Genomic DNA, 19,572 nt, shown 5'->3' with positions numbered 1-19,572 from the left:
ATTTTCTCCCTTTCTTTTCACAGTATTCCCCTCACCAGCCACCTCCCATCTTTTTGTACAAATGGTAACATTATACCTTCTTCCCGAATCTTCCCTCCTCTCTGCCCCCAGGCTAACCAGAAACCTGGGAATCATCTGAGACTCCTCTTTCTTTCACAATGTACATCTAGTCAGTATGCCTTTTGTGTCCTAAATATCTCCCAGCTCATTGATTCCTTTCTATTATTATAATATTAGGGTCAGCTTGACTTCATTATTTTTCATACATGGTCAACTTCCCACTTGTTTGTTTGCTATCCAACCCAAAATCTTATTGCCATTAGTGTTATATTTATAAAATTTTTATCTAAATCTGTAATTTCCTTGATGGGAAACCATAAAAGGCTGACTCTCTTCAGAATCAATTTCAAACTTATTAGCTTGATATATGATCTATGATGCCCTTCAATAAAATGGCTCCAACTTAACTTGGATAGGTAGACCATATGAATCTAAAGTTAAAAATGCAAATGAAAAGAAATATTTCATTTAAAAAATTTTTATGAAACAAGATTTTATTTTAAAAAGGCAAAGTTTTACTGCCAAAGATTAATAGTGTTTTTTTTATTGCTTAAAGTATTACAAAGGGTATTACATATGTGTCCATTTTATCCCCCCGCCCTAGAGAGTCCCCTATCCTCCCCTACCCCCCAGTGTCTTATGTCCATTGGTTATGTTTATATGCATGCATACAAGTCCTTTAGTTGATCTCTTACCCCCCTACCTCCTGCCCCCCAACCCTCCCCGGCCTTCCCACTGCAGTTTGACAATCTGTTTGAGGCAGCTCTGCCTCTGTATCTATTATTGTTCGAAAGTTTATAATGGTCTCTATTATCCATGAATGAGTGAGATCATGTGGTATTTTTCCTTCATTGATTGGCTTATTTCACTTAGCATAATGCTCTCCAGTTCCATCCATGACATTGCAAATGGTAAGAGTTCCTTCCTTTTTAGAGCAGCATAGTATTCCATCGTGTAGATGTACCACAGTTTTCTAATCCATTCATCTACTGATGGGCACTTAGGCTGTTTCCAGATCTTAGCTATGGTGAATTGTGCTGCTATGAACATGGGGGTGCATATATCCTTTCTGATTGGTGTTTCTGGTTTCTTGGGATATATTCCTAGAAGTGGGATCACAGGGTCAAATGGGAGTTCCATTTTCAGTTTTTTAAGGAAACTCCATACTGTCTTCCATAGTGGCTGCACCAGTCTGCATTCCCACCAGCAGTGCACAAGTGTTCCTTTTTCTCCACATCCTCTCCAGCACTTGTCGATGTTGATTTGTTGATGATAGCCAGTCTGACAAGTGTGAGATGGTACCTCATTGTTGTTTTGATTTGCATCTCTCGGATGATTAGTGACTTTGAGCATGTTTTCATATGTCTCTTGGCTTTCTGAATGTCCTCTTTTGAAAGGTGTCTATTTAGGTCCTTTGCCCATTTTTTGATTGGATTGTTTATCTTCCTTTTGTTAAGTTGTATGAGTTCCCTATAAATTTTGGAGATTAGGCCCTTATCAGATATGTCATTGGCAAATATGTTTTCCCACACAGTGGGTTTTCTCGTTGTTTTGTTGATGGTTTCTTTTGCTGTGCAGAAGCTTTTTATTTTGATGTAGTCCCATTTGTTCATTTTCTCTTTAGTTTCAAGTGCCCTAGGAGCTATATCAGTGAATAAATTGCTTCGGCATATGTCTGAGATTTTGTTGCCTTTGGATTCTTCTAGAATTTTTATGGTTTCCTGTCGTACATTTAAGTCCTTTATCCATTTTGAGTTTATTTTTGTGTATGGTGTAAGTTGGTGGTCTAGTTTCATTTCCTTGCATATATCTGTCCAATTTTCCCAACACCATTTATTGAAGAGACTATCTTGGCTCCATTGTATGTTCTTGCCTCCTTTGTCAAATATTAATTGAGCATATTGGTTCGGGCCGATTTCTGGGGTCTCTATTCTATTCCATTGATCTATATGCCTATTCTTGTGCCAGTACCAGGCAGTTTTGAGAACAGTGGCTTTGTAATGCAGCTTGATATCTGGTATTGAGATCCCACCTACTTTGTTCTTTTTCAGGATTGCTGCAGCTATTCTGGGTTTTTTTTTATTCCAGATGAATTTTTTTTTCTTCTTTTTAAAATATATTTTTACTAGAGGCCCGGTGCACGACATTCACGCACTGGAGCGGGGGTTGGGGGGGTGGTTCCCTCAGCCAGCCTGTGCCCTCTCACAGTCCAGGACCCCTCGGGGGATGTCTGCCTGTTGGCTTAGGCCCACTTCCTGCAGTTGGACATCCTCCAAGGGTTCCTTAGTGTTGCTGCGGAGGCAGGGGAGGCTCCTGCCACCACTGCTGCGCTCGTCAGCTTCTGGCTGAGCTGTGCTCTCCTGGTGGGAGCACACTGACCACCAGGGAGCAGCTCCTGCGTTGAGTGTCTGCCCCCTGGTGGTCAATGCACGTCATAGCGACTGGTCATTCTGCCATTCAGTTGATTTGCATATTAGGGTTTTATTATATAGGATTGTTGATAATATTACAGATATCTCTCATCCTCCCCCCCTCTTACTCCCATCCTCCCAGTCCCTGTCCACCCCCCAGAATTATGGAAGTTCCGCTGATCATAATTCATCTGCTCAGCCTATTCACCCCTCAGATGCCCAATGTCTCAGCCAGATATTTCACAACTTCTACATATGTTCTAGCCATTCTAGAATACTTGCCATTGATTGGCCTGCTCTGTGCTCTTTCTCATGTCTGTACCTTTGCATGTGTTGTATCTTATCTTTCATGCTCTTCCTCACCACATTCATTGGACTCTCCTTTATGACTTAGCTGAGATCGCATTAAAAAATGGTCCCATCTGGGTTATGTAACACAACACTCCATTCATAGCTTTCAATCATTCATTCATTGATTAATTCATTCACTTACTCTCATTCATTTATTCAACAATAATGTATAAAGCAACCATGTTAGAAATAGTACTGAAGATACTATGGTGAACAAGGGAGAAGACATGGGTCCTTATCACGTTTATGATCTATCAGGATGACTGACTTGAAAAGGTATTTGCTAAACAGGATGTGGAGTATTTTAACAGGGGCAGTTCAGTGTGCTGAGGCTAAGGGGTATAACCTAATTTAGCAGTCTGAGGCAGGGATGTTTAAGTACCTCCTAACATCACTCATCATACTATTTGTTAATTTGCTACTTATCTATCTTTTTCATTCGATTATAGGTTCTTCAAGGGCCTCGTCAAGGATTTCCATATCTTACAGATATAAAAGAACATGTTGTATGTTACAGTGTTCCAAGAGAAAGTCTATTTAGAAAATTATTTTTTGCTACTTAACTTTAATAGAGATATTTTAGAAAAAGTATTATGAAAGCCTTAAAAATGTCATGAAAATTGGTCATTTTGCTCACAGAAATTATATATGACCAACAAATCTTGGTAAGACACTACTTCATTTATAGTTGAATTAAAAACCTTTGACAGGAAAAAAACACACCCATAGTTTGGTCATTTCATTTGAATCTCACATCTCTACTTTTATATAATACATTCAATAGCAATAAAACTAATATTCACTTTCAAAGATATAAAACAAACAGACATATTTTTCTTTCATAATAATATATTTTAAGGTTAGAAGGGGTCTATAACTCAAAAGGTCAAATAGAAAATGTTAATGAAAGCAGAATGTAGTCAAGTCAAATAAGAAAATAAGCCAAGATATTGCTTCAGGCATTGCAAATCCGATTTAAACAGCCTTCTTGGAAGATTAGAGTTGTTATTTACTAAAATGTAAAGAGTAATGTTCTTATACTTATTTACCAGTAATTCTTAACATCAGGATGTAACATTCTCCCAAAGATAATGTTCAGAAATGATTTCATAGGTAAGAACTAATTTAAATGATTACCGGGTAGCTAATTTAAAAACCTGGATTTAACAAAATAGGTCAAAAAATGCTGTGAAATGAGTAATTACCAGTAGTTAATAAGGAAATCCAATAAGTAATTACAATATTAATGTCTTAGAATCAAATTACAGACATTTTCATAGTGATTGAACAAAGCTATGATCATTACTGTTTCAAAGCTGTAGGAATTAATCTGAGTTTCTGCAAATACAGACCTACTGTGCTGCATGTCTTTGGAAACTACAGTGCATCATTTACAAGAGCCAAAGATCAGTTTCTCTAGAATAATGCCCACTTATGTTCCAAGGTGTGCATTGTTATTTATAGAATGATTCTTGGACCCAGGACATTCTCAATGTTATGACACTGAGAACATTAAAATACGCTTTATCTTCATGAAATTTTATTCTCTCTTTATTAGTTAGCATGAAAAATATGTGCTTATTAACTGATCTTTAGTTGGACGGGTCAAGGATGATTTGCGAAGGACTTTTCTTGAAATTAAAAGTGTCAATAGCAAAATCAGATAGCAATTTAACACTAGAATTAATTTTTCAGTTTTATGGAAAAACGTTTATCACTGAAAAATATTTCCATTGTTAGTCCGGAGTTGATTATTTCTATCTCAGGGTCTCCAGGCTTTCATAAAGGTTTTAACAGAAGAGTGGAAGGAATGTACTGCCCACTCATGATGATGCTTCAAAAAAAAAAAAAAGAAAAGAAAAAGGTTCTTCAGAATGGATCAAAGGCTGTAATTTCCATGCCATTTGTGTCCAATTTTCTTTTCTCCTAATGTTTTCATTTTTTGAAATGGCTATGATTGCAATCCAATTTTGCCCACACAGCACTGCATGCCTAAATGAACCATTTATCACAAACTTTTGGTCTTTTTGATGCTTGAGATTTTATTTGCTTAGAAATCTGTCTCCCCCCCCCCATTAATGTTTACCACTCAAGCTGCATTACAATTACCTCCAGTAATTACTACCTGTAGTGGCTTGCATTATTCTATTCTCCAGATGTGAGGTCAAAAGTCCCTATTTCAAACCTATTACATATGAGTGCTGGAAGTCATTGCTGCTCCACCAAATAAAGATTCCCATATACATCCTTGAAAGATTTTTACTGTCATCCCTACTCATGAATACTAAAACTTCAAAATTCCTAGGATTGACATTTCATAGCAATATAATAAACTTTCATAAACTCATGAGATGTAACCAACTGTTCTTTTCTATCAGTTGACATACTTAAATCATTGTGATGGGGCAGTTCAAATTAATTAGTGTAGTTACTAGACTATGGAATGAAATACATATTTTTAAGAAATAGGTATTGGTTGACAAACTTTTATATTTAGGGTCTTTTAATATTACTTAAAATTGTCTAAACCTATGTTATAGTCATTGCAGTGGACATCATAAGCTACTTTCCCACTTTCAGTACTCACAAAGATATAACAGAAATCTATTTATTAGAATAAAGCAGTACAGACCTCAATGTATACATACCTCAGCTACTTTCGTTGTCTTTTAAGTTTCATTGGAATCTGCAACTAGGGGAACACTCGAAGTATGTTTGCTGAAGACCTTTGTTTTCTTTTTATATAGTTGGGGAATAAAGGAGATAACTTTTAAGAATAAGTGTCATAGTAGCTAAGAGGTACAAGAGGGTACCAAATAGTACACAGTTTAAATAGTAATTTTTGGTAATGGTTTTAAAGATTCATTTTATAAAGAATATTTATGTTCCAGAGATTTATGTATTTTTAAAGTAGATATATGCTATTTAGTCTGTCTTTTACCTTGTAGACATATATCACAATACATTTTTGCATACACTCAGGTCAGATTGAAAAACTCGCAGAATCTATTCTTTGATGAATTTCAACAGAATTGCTGAAGTAGAGCCACTGTTTTTTATTCTTAGTGACCCAAGGTGAGTCTCTGGAATGTATTTGCATTTCATACTACTCAAGGCACCGTCCCCTCTGTACTGTGGTGTGGTGGTGCCACAGGCGTGGACTCAGAACTTGGTTTAAATTCCAGCTCCTTCACAATCATCTACATGGTCCTCAGAAAATAATTGAACTTTAAAGCTTCAGTTTTATCTTCTGCAACTGAGTTTTGCATAAGATAGTATTGGGAAAAGGCCTGGCATGTATAGGGTGTTTGAAAAAAATGTATACACACTTTGAATAATTATAAAAACCGTGTTTATTAAAATACATTTCATTTTTAAAATTGAGCTATCAGCTATTAAAGTGTATATACAGTTTTTTGGACACCTTGTAGTTTATAATCTCTATACAGTATGTTAGTTCTGTTCCTTCTAGTGAAGTTTCCTACACAAAGGTTAGTTGACATTCTTGGTAACTTGCCTTTTTTTTTTTACAGTCTGTATATGGCATACGTATAAAGTGTATTGGCTGTGAGTGTATAGATGAGCACCCTATCTGTCAGAATTTTTAGGGCCAGCAGGGTGGTTATGTATTGGGCTATAAATTCTCTCATGATTAAAGGCCTGAAATAGTTTTTGTTTTGTTGTGGTGGTTATTTGCTTTTTATTTTATTTTTTGCAATTTCCCTTCCTTCCTCTTTATAGGGCCAAAAATAATATATGTATAAAGAGAGGCATGTTAGATACCATGAATGTTTAAAGTTTGAGATCTGGAATCCAAATATAGGGTGTGGCTAAAGTAGGTTTACAGTCATTTGTATGGAAAATAATACAGTAATTAACAAATAATAATGCAAGATTATACTATATTTGAATTTAAATCATTGGCTGTGTGATGTTGGGGAAGTTACTTAAACCTTTTGTGCAAAATAGTTCTGTTGATAATGATGCCAATCTCATTAGAGTTTTGTGATGAGGAGTATATCCCAAGAAACTACAAACACCAATTAGAAAGGATATATGCACCCCTATGTTCATAGCAGCACAATTCACCATAGCTAAGATTTGGAAACAGCCTAAGTGTCCATCAGTAGATGAGTGGATTAAAAAACTGTGGTACATCTACACAGTGGAATACTATGCTGCAGTAAAAAAGGAGTTCTTACCATTTGCAATAGCATGGATGGCACTGGAGAGCATTAGGCTAAATGAAATAAGTCAGTCAGAGAAAGATAAATACCACATGATCTCACTCATTTATGGAATATAATGAACAACATAAACTGATGAACAAAAACAGATCCAGACACAGTGAAGCATCGATCAGACCATCAAACCTCAGTGGAAAGGTAGGGGAGGGTGTTGGTAAGGGGGAGAGATCAACCAAAGGACTTATATGTGAGCATATAGGCCAAACCAATGGACACAGACAACAGGGGGTGAGGGCATGAGTAGGGGGATGAGGGTAATGTGGGGATAAGGACACATATGTAATAACTTAATAAAACATTTAAAAAAATTTAAGACAGTACCTTGCATACTTGAGCACATACACCTATTAACTATTACTAATTTTTGAATAATTTATGTTCAGTATGGCTAAATGGTTCTTGCTATAAAAATTATTTTGCTTTAAAACATTAAATGAATCAGATAAAAATAAAAAATGTATTTTTGATGCATTATGTGAGATTATAATCTTTATAATGTATAAAAAATTATAAAGCCTTCTAAATCATATTTTAAGGAAGGTGAAGATTCTAAATATGGGTAGGAAAACATTTTTAATGAAGGTGAGTCAATCTATATAGATTTAGAAAATTAGGTAACAAACTATTAGGCATTTATAGTATACATTCTAGAATACTAAGAGCATTTGTTACCATTTAAAACATTTGAATAGTTATATAACAAATCAGTGATTAGTAAATTGATGAAATAAATATTGAGAAGAAATCCATGGTGCAGAAGCCACAAGCAACTTGACCATTGGGAAAAAAAGACAGAAAGAATAGCATAGTTGCTTTTAGTGTTGAATTTATTACAGTATAGGCAATGTCATTAAGCCAAAGACATGTAACAAGTCGCATAGTAAACATTATATGTGTTTACTGGATAGTGACTATGACTAGAATTTTTGTATTTAATTGAAAAATCTCCTAGGAAACTTAAAATGTAAGGAACTAAATCAGTTTTTTATCCTTTGTACCTCAACAGCTGCAATGATGTTTAAGCAAAATGACTGATACTTGGGTTGACTGACCTGTTGTCTAATTATTATAGAAATGGCCTGGCTATTATTTTCTCAGTGCCGAGCCATTGAGAGTTCCCTTTTTGAGGTGCAATTCAACTCACGCCAGCAGCTTCTATTTCCCTGCTGGCTCTTTCTCCTTTAGGAGAATGGAATACAATAGTGAGAAATAACTCAGTAGGAAATATAATAGATCCTATCTCACCAATATCTTTGTTAAGGGCATTATGGGAAGCATCACTAGCTATTTTTTATACATAGATTATCTAAAGGTAAGTTCATATTTATATTCTTAGATAATTCATAACCATCCAAGGAATACTAAAAAATTAAAGATGCATATAGATTAATTGATCAATTGCTTAAGCTAGTGGAAATTTTATCAGAATAAAATTGTGTTCACCCCTTCATTCATTTTTTCACTATTTCAATAAGTGTTTGTTATATAACTATTCAATGCCAGACATTAGGCCAGGCAATAGCAGTGAGTTGAGATAGAGATAGCAGTGAACAACACAGATATAGCTACTCCCTTCATGGAACCTGAAATTTAACAGAAAACTCAGACATTAAACAAACAAATAAATTACTGCATACCTACCTTTGTAATGGAATTTAGGAAGGAAAACTATAAGGTCTTATTAAAGTATTAAAAGGGTGAAATCTATGCAAAATAATTCATAGAAGCACTCATTAAGTAGGTTTATTTAAAAGTCTAAAATATTTATCTGGAAGTTGACATAGGAAGTTTGCTAAGAAATACTCAATTGATATTGAAGTGTAATGCAAGGGCACTTGCAAGACTGGTTATGACAAATGGTTTTAAGAAGCTAAGAAACAGAGTAAGAAACAGAAAGGGTAATTGAAATGGAGAAATAAACACCAATAAATGAATAACCTCTGTGGTATGGCTTGTAGAAATATTTCTTTCAGATGTGATTAAAATAACTCCTGGTGATTCCGTGGGAACTTAGGTTGTTTTATTACTTTTAATTTTGTGGCTAGCTTTTGTACAGCAACCTAAAAGTGGAGTTTAATTGAATCTCACTTGTTCATTATCTCAGATAATTTTTTAATTTAAGAAGTTCCTCTAAAATAGTCATTCTTTATTATATTTGTTTCTAATTTAGTAAAATTTACTACTTTACCTTCAAGTCCCAAGAAAGTATTTATTTTATTCCAACTTTCTATGTTGCTGTATGAGAAGAGAACTCAATATAACATTTATTGAGCAAATACTATGTGTAAAACTCAGCTTTGTTATTGTAGACTCAGGGGTAAAATAGGCTTATATGACATGGTTTCTATTCCAAAGGTGCTTTGATACAGTGTGTGTGTGTGTGTATAGAGTCCTCTTGTACACACCTATGAGGATCAAAAAGGTGTATGTACAATTGAGAATTACAGAAAACTAGTGGCCTGGTGCGTGAAATTCATATACATTAAAAGGGAATTAATTAGAGGAAATATTTTAATATTGCTATTTGCCCTATCTCTATAATAGAAGTGTCAGGGATGAAAGACAATTAGTAAAATGTATATAGAAATCTTTCCCCTGCCAGCCTGGGGTGCACTGTGGGACCCAGAGTCAAGTCCTCGTCTACCCACATGCACCTTGAAATCACGTCAGACCCAGACCCGGCCGGCCCCAGCCCCATTGGGCTAGTTCCAGACCCAGCTGGTGCCACCCCCCCTTCCCCCATCAAGCCCCACCGGGCAGGGGGCGCAGCCTCAGGGCCCCCATCAAGCCCCGCCTGGTGGGGGGGTGCAGCCTCAGGTCCCCCGTCAAGCCCTGCTGGGTAGGGGGCACAGTCTCAGGTCCCCTGGTGCACCCTCAGGTCCCCCAGCCTGGCACCAGGGTGGGAGGTGCGGCCTGAGGTCCCCCGTCAAGCCCCACCAGGCAGGGGGGGGGGTGCAGCCTCAGTTCCCCACCCAAGCCCAGCGCCATGCAGCCTCAGGTCCCTGCTGATCACTCGTTACGGCTCTGCTGTGGGCACAGTCATCTTGTGATGGCGTGATGGAGTGAGGGTCAATTTGCATATTACCTCTTTATTATATAAGATAAGTAAAATAAAGAGGTGCCTACACAGTGAAAGGGATATGGCTAAATTGTTTTTGAGGCAAACTAATGAAAAGTAGGAGTTGCAAACTTTAGGTTAGTAAACAGTAGGAATTGAAAAATTATATTACAAAAGATGTAAATTAGCAGTGGTGCTTTAATCAAATGAGAAAAATTACTGGGAGAAAATCTTTAGGAAATCATAAATATAAAAATATGTCCAATTTGGTCATCCAATATATGCAAGTCTGAGAGGCAGAATTACAAAGCTTGGGAGTACTCTGGGTCTGAACTAAAAATAAATATAATTAATGAATGAAAATACAAAATTTGGTCAGCATATCAGTAAAGATCTTTGATAGTAATATTTATTGACTATGAGCAAGTTTTCCAAGGGAAATAGGAACCGCTTCATCATTTGGGACATTAGAAATGAAGACTAGACAAAAACCTAAAGGGCAGAGAATGGGCAAGCAGAATTGATTACTTGTTAGGCTTTTTAAATTTCTGGTTTCCAAGACTTTATGATTTTCTACCCGGCACTACTTGAATTATGATTAACAAATGTTATCATTGCCTCTTATGGCAGTATTTTTTTCTTTTTACCAGTATATTTGCTGTCACCATGGCATTTCCTTTTATCAAGTTTGAAAAACATCAACCTGGAACTTGAATTAATTTTAGATTTCAAAGTAAAAGATCCATAGCTACAAGAGCAGTGGATTTTAAAATAAATGCAAGTAAAGCAGACATATGTAATACTTTTAGCAATAAAGATTAAAATAAATAAAATAAAAAATAAAATAAACCCAAGTAAAACTGATTACATTAGGGATATCAGTGCAATTTCCTTCTTAAATTTAACTGGACACTCATACATTAAACAAACAAATAAGTTACTGCATACCTACCTTTGTAATGGAATTTAGGAAGGAGAACTATAATGTCTTATTAAAGTATTAAAATGGTGAAATCTATGCAAAATAATTCATAGAAGTACTCATTAAGTAGGTTTATTTAAAAGTCTAAAATATTTATCTGGAAGTTGACATGGGAAGTTTGCTAAGGAATATTGACATTGAAGTGCAGTGCAAGGGCATTTGCAAGACTGGTTATGACAAATGGTTTCAAGAAGGTAAGAAACAGAGTAATGTAAGGATAGAAGTTCCCATCCATTCAAGAGTAATATTCCAGATACTATCTACCTTTATGTGCATTATTTAGTGTAATTCTCATTAATGCTCTAATACTATGGAGTAAGATTATACTCTTTATTTTCTATATATGGAATCCAGCTTAAAAAACAGATGATACCCATGTTATTTGTCTTTCTATGATGACTGTAGGTGGAGAGAAAATTGTCCAGGTCAAGGTCAGACTCTAATACACTTGATTATCAAGGGTATCAAGTCATGAATCTGATGGAAAACACAGCCATGATACAAAATTTGAAAGTTTCTTCAGGCCAGAGCCAAATGGACTAGAAAAGTTTCTGTTTGTTTGTTTGTTTGTTTGTTTGTTTGTTTATTTATTTATTTATTTGTTTGTTTGTTTGTTTGTTTGTTTATTTATTGGTGGTACAGATACGTAGATACATAGCTATTTTCCCCCAGGAAAGGTAAAACAGTATTACTGTGAATTTAAAATGACAACTTATTGCAAGCTTATCTCATGGCTATTTTAATGGGAGATAAGATTTCAAAACAGAATGAACCAACCAGGGTGTAAAGAGGGTATCCTGGTGTTCCCAGGGCTGGGTCAGCAGTTGTCATAACTGACCGAGGTAAGGGGGTTTGGTTGAAAGGGTCAACTCCTGGTGTTGTCCACTTCAGTCATTTGTAAGTGGGAATTGTGTGACCTGGGCCATAGATGCCTGAGGTCTGGGTGCTCTCCGAAAGGGTCCTCACCCGGACAGTCAAAAGCCCTTTTCTCTCATCCCAATGCATGCTGAGGAGATTAAGCCATACCCTCCTGGCCAGGATGAAAAAAGAGAAAGTGTCTCACTGAGGAATGTCAGAGAAGAGAGTCATGTCCTGGGGTCCATGTCTCTTCCCTACATCATAAAGGCAGTATTTAATGGATGCTGTTTGGTGCATAATCCTTATTAACAGGCGTGATTGACTGCTTTCCTGTCTGCCTTTGGAATTCAGGGGAAATAACTGCTTCCTGACTGTATATTGCACAGTCGCAGTAATAGAGATAGCGTACTTTGTTAATAAAAATTAGAAAGCCATTGATGTATATCAAGATAAATGAGCTAATTTGGGAGGAAATGGTAGGTCAGAGAAGTGGTGATGAATGTGAAAGTAGCAGAAGCCCACTGTGGTCAAGTGAGGTGTGCTTTATCCTCTCTAATACACCTCTCGAACTCCCTTGTTGCAGAATTCAGGAAATCCACAAACATTTGCACCAATTCATGATCATGACAGGGGATGCTTCTCCCAAGTTGTTTTCTGGCAATGTAGCACTTAAGTCCCGATTTCAGACTTCAAGATTTTGGTTTTAGAGAGTTCTGTAATCTGAGCTACGTATTCTTTGAACAATACAGCATGGGCCTGTAATCAGTACTTGTGTAACGCAGTTTTATTAACAATTCTTTTGAGGGGAAAAGTAGAGGATAATTTCCCAGAATAGCTTGAGTTGAACTGTGTTCCATTTGATCAGTTTGTGATTTTTAGTGAAAAGTCAGAAAACACATGTTTTAAGGAATGTCAGGATGGCCACTTGTTCTGATTTTGTGTTTTCAAATAGTACTCAAGAGAAAATGACTGGGTCATGGGTGAAGCATGACTTCAATGTGCACCAGCACCAATGTTTTCCTTGATTTTCTTATTTGATTATGGCAGCCCAGCAGGTCTGAACACCCACGCCGCTGTGACTCAGTGTTCCAAAGGAAAATGACAGTTGATCTCCGAATTTTTTTTATATGCTGAAGAAAGACAAAACTTCAGTGTAACAAAATGAGTGAGGATTAAGCCAATAAAAGCTAGCTGTGGGCAAACGTACATCTTTGCCTTAGAGGGTTTAATAAATTGTACTATACACACAAATGTGCCAAAAGACAACAGTATAAAATTCTAAAGCTATTTTAATTAAATTACTTTTCAGGTTACGTGCTATGTATGTGTAAATGATGCTTACTAGTGCCATTGTTCCTATGGTAACTATTCTCCTAGCAACATGAAAAGATCTTAACAGGATTTGCTCTTAAGAATCCATTTTTGGAGTATCATCAGAGAAAACTGTATATTACTCTGTATACCTAATCATTCATTTTTTAAATGTAGGATTTTCTCAAAATCATAGACCTATGTGAAAACAATCTAGGGTTTAAAGTTTTGCTATTTTTCTTCCTCACTTGTCCAAGGACAACTTGAGTTTGACCTGTCTTAAAATGGACTCGAGGCATAGGAATATATCATACTATATCTATTTCAGTTTTCTGTAAGAAAATGTGATATTCCTCAAGCTTTCAGGGACTGACACAAATGAAATAAACTATTCTCTGATTCAGAACCCTGGATCATGGGCTCATACACAGACATATTCAACAATAAGGGATAGAACTCTGAAAATAATTTGGGTTCTCAGTGATGAAAAGCAGTGACAGTCATTTTACTCTGCTGCTCAAAAGACAAGTGAAAATCCATATGAAATTGTGATGCACTTATTGTATCTTATTTCTCTTCATTTAACTAATGTTCACATTTGATTGATTAAATTTTTCTCGACCTCCAATGCAAACATCCTATTCTATCTATCTTAGTAAGTGATAGTTTTCTGGCATGTGAGATTAATAACAAGGCTTATTGCTAAGTCTCTCATGGTTGGTCTACAGGAAGGTTGATTTGTTTTTCTTGTGTCTGCCTACATTTTCTGTTTATTCACCCAGCCAGCCATGTATTTATTTCCATCTTTAGTAACTTCCAGAAAATGTATATATTTAAGCCCTCACAAAAAGATGAGTAATGTAAATTTTCAAGTAGTAGCAGAAACAGGTCTTAAATTCTCAATTATTTTTCAGTAGTAACCCCAGACTATTTAGAATGAAAGGTGAGATGCTTACCTGCTTAGGTGTTCTGTAATGTGAATGAGCTGAGTCCCCAGGTGCAACACTGCCCTGCACTGTCTGCGTGTCAATCACTCAGCAGCGATCCTGGCATTTCTGAGGACCTTTGCTGACATTCCACACTAGGCAGAGCCACACAGGATTCCTGCTTGGGGCCTGGCATCTGCTTTCTCTTTGGTTCTCAGCAATTCTGCTCGGGCCTCACATAAGACAACTATTCAGACACACTGAAGGGCATTCCCTTTATTTCATTTGTGCTAGTTCTGCATCTTGAATTGCTGCTAGCTAATCTGGGTCATGATGTACTTAGGGAACACCCTGAAGAAACCCAAGTCAATGACATATGCTGTTTAACCTAATGAATTATGCATTCTAATGCGATGTGCTCTTATGTCCCCACAATACCCCTTAGAAAATATAGGATCAATAAACTACAAAAGATCATGCAAACAGCAAAAGCAATGAATATCACATTCTGGGCTCAACCTAATTATATCAAGTAAAATATTTCTGAATAACAATTTATATATGTTTAAAGACACTTATTTTAGAGTGGTTTTAAGTTCACATATTTTTTTAAATATTAGTAGATAATATCTAACCTTCCACATCCAAATGATCATTACTAATCTGAGTATTTTCAATCTTTCTCCCAGTAACACAATGATCTCTTTTCATTGACAATACAAGAACAGTGGGTTTACTTGTCTTGTGCTAAAAATCGAAATAATTTAACTAGCATATATTCTTCAAATTATCATGTGTTAATCTATATAACCACAGCAGTATCAAGGGAAGCAAGCAAACGGCTTATTTTAGTTAAACCATCCATTGTAACATGTCTGTCTAATATCATATGTAATATTTCACGCGTCTAAATAATCTTCATAAACAACAAAGATACAAGTATACATTATCTGTACATTTTCAAAGGAGTACAGTTTTAAAGAGTTAAGAAATCCATAGAATGTCACAACATATTAAAAGATAAAATTCCTTAGTTCTAAATTGGGAATAAAATGAAACATAAATAATAGATCAATGTACCAAGGTATAGATCGAATCTAATCAGATAAAGCTGATGGATGAGGATGAAGCAACATCATAAGGGGGGGGTGGGATAAGTATATGTTGCTGACTGGAAACATTATAGAAACTCTTGATATTTCAAAGGAAACAGATGGCATATATGCTTGGTTCCACAGATAAAAGTAGTCTTTGTTTTAACAGAATTCAAGATAGAAGATGAGGGGGAAAAGCTGGTCTATTTTTTTCAAGATGCCTACCTAGGAAGTATACTCCCCTCGACGCTGTGGGGCCCTGACTGCCTGCTCATGCTGAGATGGGCAGGCCGAGCTCAGCTTGGGGTAGTGACGACAGTGTACTGAGGCCGAGCAGCCATGTGGTCTTCCTAAGGGAGGTGGCAAAGAGCAGTTGTCACAGTGGTGCTGACAACAAGCTTACCTAAGTGCATCTGTCCCTAAGACAAGCAGAACTCCAGATCCTAAAGGAGTCAATGCTACCAGGACGCAATTCAGTGACGCCCACGCTTTCGTGTGCATGAGTCCACTGGGAGCTTATGAAAGTAACGGTTCCCGGGCTCCATCCCCAATGGTTATGATTTAGTTGTAAATCTAGGGAGATGCCCGGAAATCGTGCATTTGATAATTATTGCAGGTGACCGCAATGCGTGGTAGTGCAGCACACTCTGTGCTGTAAGTCAGGCCGGCCCCGGTTCAAACCCGATCCTTTGCTCTGAGAATTCAACCAGCACTTAACCCTTCATAGATTATGAACCAAACCTATTCCAGAGAAGTTAGTTTGTTGCTATCTTCAGACCAAATATGTATTGAAACCGCCTAGTACAAGTTACTAAGTCTGTATCCAGCAGCGATCAGCTAGAAATGCTTTTTGAGACACCAGAATTCTAGAGGCAGTTACATTGTAAAGGGGAACCTGACTGCTTTCTGTACCAGAACGAGCCGTTGGCTTCATGGTGAGAGTCTGTAGAAGAACCCATAGAGTCTAATGTTTGCAAATATTCCCGTAACTGAAACACAGAGGTTACGAGACTCTGGACTGGTGTCGTATGCCCCATGTTTTGAAAGATTGTGGCATAGCAAAAACTTGGCTATATTTTCAAAGCTAGCAGGGCCTTCCCTAGGTGAAGTGAGTCTCTGGCCGCTGTGTGCCCCTCAGGGAACCAGGGTCAAGAGTTGTGCTGCCTCTCTACTCCCACTGTGGAGAGCTACCGGATTTCTATTAATTTCAGCTTCTTAAATAAATAGGGGACTTCTGTAGGTTCATATGGTCTTTCCTGCCAATTCATAGCCACCTGAAAAGCTGCATACATGGCAACACTAACTGCGGATACGGTTTGTGCATAATTTGGTAACTGAAATGCTGTCACCCACTCCTGCTCCACTGCCTGGTAGTTCTGTTTACTGGGTTAACCTACTGCTGATACAATTCTTTCTCTAAGGCTAATCTAAGAGGCAGTGTGTCCCTGTGAGAGAACCAATCAAAACCAAGTAAGAGCAAGCACTCTAACTTGGTCTCCAATTTGGTTTGGGTAGAGGCTTATTTAAATATTTGGGAATAGGTACAACATGAAATAACAGGAAAATATTATCGAAAGAGAATGTAATTATTCAAAATTCTCAAAAGCACTGTTAAAATCAACCCCATACTTATATATGCTAAGTACTTAGATAACTATTAATCACCAAGGCCCTTTTTTCTAAGCCCAATGGAAAGAAAAATTATTGAGAGCCTATATGCCAGGTATTGTTTGTTTTACACACACACACACACACACACACACACACACACACACACACACCAGGGGCCCAGTGCACGAATTTGTGCACCTTGAAAGGAACTGTGTGCCACGAGGCTGCAGTGGGCATGGGGCGGGTCCAGGCCCATCCTCCGTGCCCCCACCCGGCCCTTCCCGCCGCCGTTCCCTATCTGCCAGCAGTCCTGCTCCCATCACCATTGCTCCCATTCACTGATGGCACTGGCCCCGCTCGCACCTGCTGCCAGCGCAGAGCCATTGGGGCCAGCACTGTCAACAGGTGCGAGCAGCAGCTCTGGTGCCGGCCCTCAGGAGCAGGGGGAGGTGGAGAAGTCCTGAGAAGTCCCGCTGCTTGCACCCACCGACAGCACTGAGCGATCAGGGTTGGTGCCGGGCGCTGGCACTGAATGCGAGCTGTGGCTCCCGCACCGACAGTTGGTGCGAGTGGAGTTGACGCTGGCAGCAGGTGTGAGTGCCCAGCAGGATCATTGTGCGCGGGAGCAAAGAATTTTCAGTAACCACCAGAGGCTTGGCCTGATGACAACGACAGGCACCCTGCCTTGGTCTGACACCCCCGCTCACCTGCTCTACCATCCCGCCATGGCTGATGCTCGCCATGTTCTGCGCTCTGCTCCCTGTTGCCAATGCCCACCATGATACATGCGTGCCCCATGGTGGTCAGCGCACGTCATAGCGACCAGTTGTTTGGTTTTCCGCCATTCGATGTATTTGCATATTAGGGTTTTATATATATATATATTTCTATATGTGTATATATATATCATATATATTTGCTGATATATTATTTAGCACATGATACATATTTGCTTATATATATATGTTTATAGACCTAAGATGGACGAGAACTTTATTTCATGCTTCTCCAAATCATCATAGAAACATGGATATGTATTCATTGTCATGCTCAGAAATAGTTCTTGGGTGAGGAAGTTGAAGTAAAACGGGCAAAGAGACAATTGCTTTGGCCTTTCAACCTCAGCAAGTTCTAGAACTGAAGCTCTCTCATCACCAGGTCTCTGGGCCTGCCCATCTTTGTCTTTTCAAGTTCTTGGTTCTTACTTCAGCCTTTCTTCCGATCTCCAATTTCAAATCCAATATTGTCCTCTCCTAACATTACATTTTTTACACTATCATTATGCTGCCTCCAAGGGACCTTTGAAAGGTCTAAAACTTTCAAAGCCTCAGACTGGGGAAACATAATGGGTCTGTGAGCTCCCCCAGGCAAGAGGCCCAGGGCTGAGGATGCGGACATGTTGAAGACTGTCTGCACAGAGGCTATGTCATGAGCTGTGAACACACTTGCATAATTCTGGTGCAAGCAGTGCGGCACGAGCCGTGCTGGCGTCGGGGGGGGGGGGGGGGGGGGGAGGAAAACCCAGTAATACCAATCTTACTTTTAAAGAATATTATGATATTTTGTTCATCATGGGATGTTGGATAAATTCTGATTCTTGAAAAATTGCATTAAAACATTTACTTAATGACTGAGGTTTTTTTTGCCCCAAATATTAAATTTTGTGCACTTGCCTCATCCTGGTCCCATCCTTAGTGAAAATTGTGCAAAGTACAATTTATTTAACAGATATGTACATTGAATGGGATACAGAGATGATAAAGTATGTGATGAAGTAGAATGTATACTTGTACATTATACTTTATAGTGTGTATATACTGTATAGAATGTGACAAAGTGTAATGTACTTAACAGATATGTACATAATATGTGATATATATGAAAAGGAAAAGGAGGGGACTTACACTTATTGAGAGACTACTACATGTATGCTAGGTATTGTTTGTTTTCTATATATTTCTATACATAAACATATCATCATATATTTGTTAATATAGTATATAGCACATAATCCTATCTAATAAAACAGAAAAATGGTAATTGGCGTACGACGATACCCTTTTCATTGGCTAATCAGGGCTATATGCAAATTAACTGCCAACTAAGATTGGCAGTTAACTGCCAACAAGATGGAGATTAATTTGCATATGTAGGCACAATGCAGGGAGGCAAAGGGGAAAGCAGGAAGAAGCCCCCTGCCACTGACAGTGATCGGAAACCCAGGGGGGAGCTAAGAGCTGGGGGGCAGGGCAAAGGCGGCCCCATGATCGGAGAATCAGGTGCCTTTTCCGCCCTGGCCAGTGATAGCAGGAAGTAGGGGTGGAGCCAGCGATGGGAGCTGGGCACGGTCGAAGCTGGCAGTCCCAGGAGCTAGGGGTCCCTTGCCTGGGCCTAAAGCGAAGCCCACGATCGCAGGGCCGCTGCAGCTCGGGTCCCCGCTGCCCGGGCCGGACGCCTAGGCCAGAGGCATTAGGCCTGGGCAGGGGCGGAGCCTGCAACCGTGGGGAGCTGGGGGTCCCCTGCCCAGGCCTGACACCTCTGCCGGAGGCCTCAGGCCTGGTCAAGGGGCCGATCCGGTGATTGGTGATCGGAGGGTGATGAGGGTCAACTCCTCTGGCCGAGGCATTAGGCCTGGGCGGGGGGCTGAGCCGGGGATTGGGGGG

The 19,572-nt window shown here is 38.4% G+C and overlaps 1 protein-coding gene across 4 annotated transcripts in view; it reads right to left on the bottom strand.

Moving 5' to 3' along the window:
- The window catches only part of SYT1 (synaptotagmin 1), a 567,791-nt gene that overhangs the window by 279,655 nt on the left and 268,564 nt on the right, over window positions 1-19,572 (bottom strand). The window contains exon 1 of one of the 4 annotated variants that reach the window (XM_059683703.1): window positions 14,235-14,253. The exons of the other annotated variants lie outside the window; for them this stretch is intronic. The gene's annotated coding sequence lies outside the window, so the exon portion shown is untranslated. Of the gene's footprint in view, window positions 1-14,234; window positions 14,254-19,572 lie in introns of those variants that run through there. 4 annotated transcript variants of the gene reach the window in all.

The sequence above is a fragment of the Myotis daubentonii genome, chromosome 2, assembly GCF_963259705.1.
Source record: "Myotis daubentonii chromosome 2, mMyoDau2.1, whole genome shotgun sequence".
Taxonomy (NCBI): domain Eukaryota; kingdom Metazoa; phylum Chordata; class Mammalia; order Chiroptera; family Vespertilionidae; genus Myotis; species Myotis daubentonii.
Note: the sequence above shows the minus strand (reverse complement) of the source record. Positions and strands in the feature narration are given on the sequence as shown.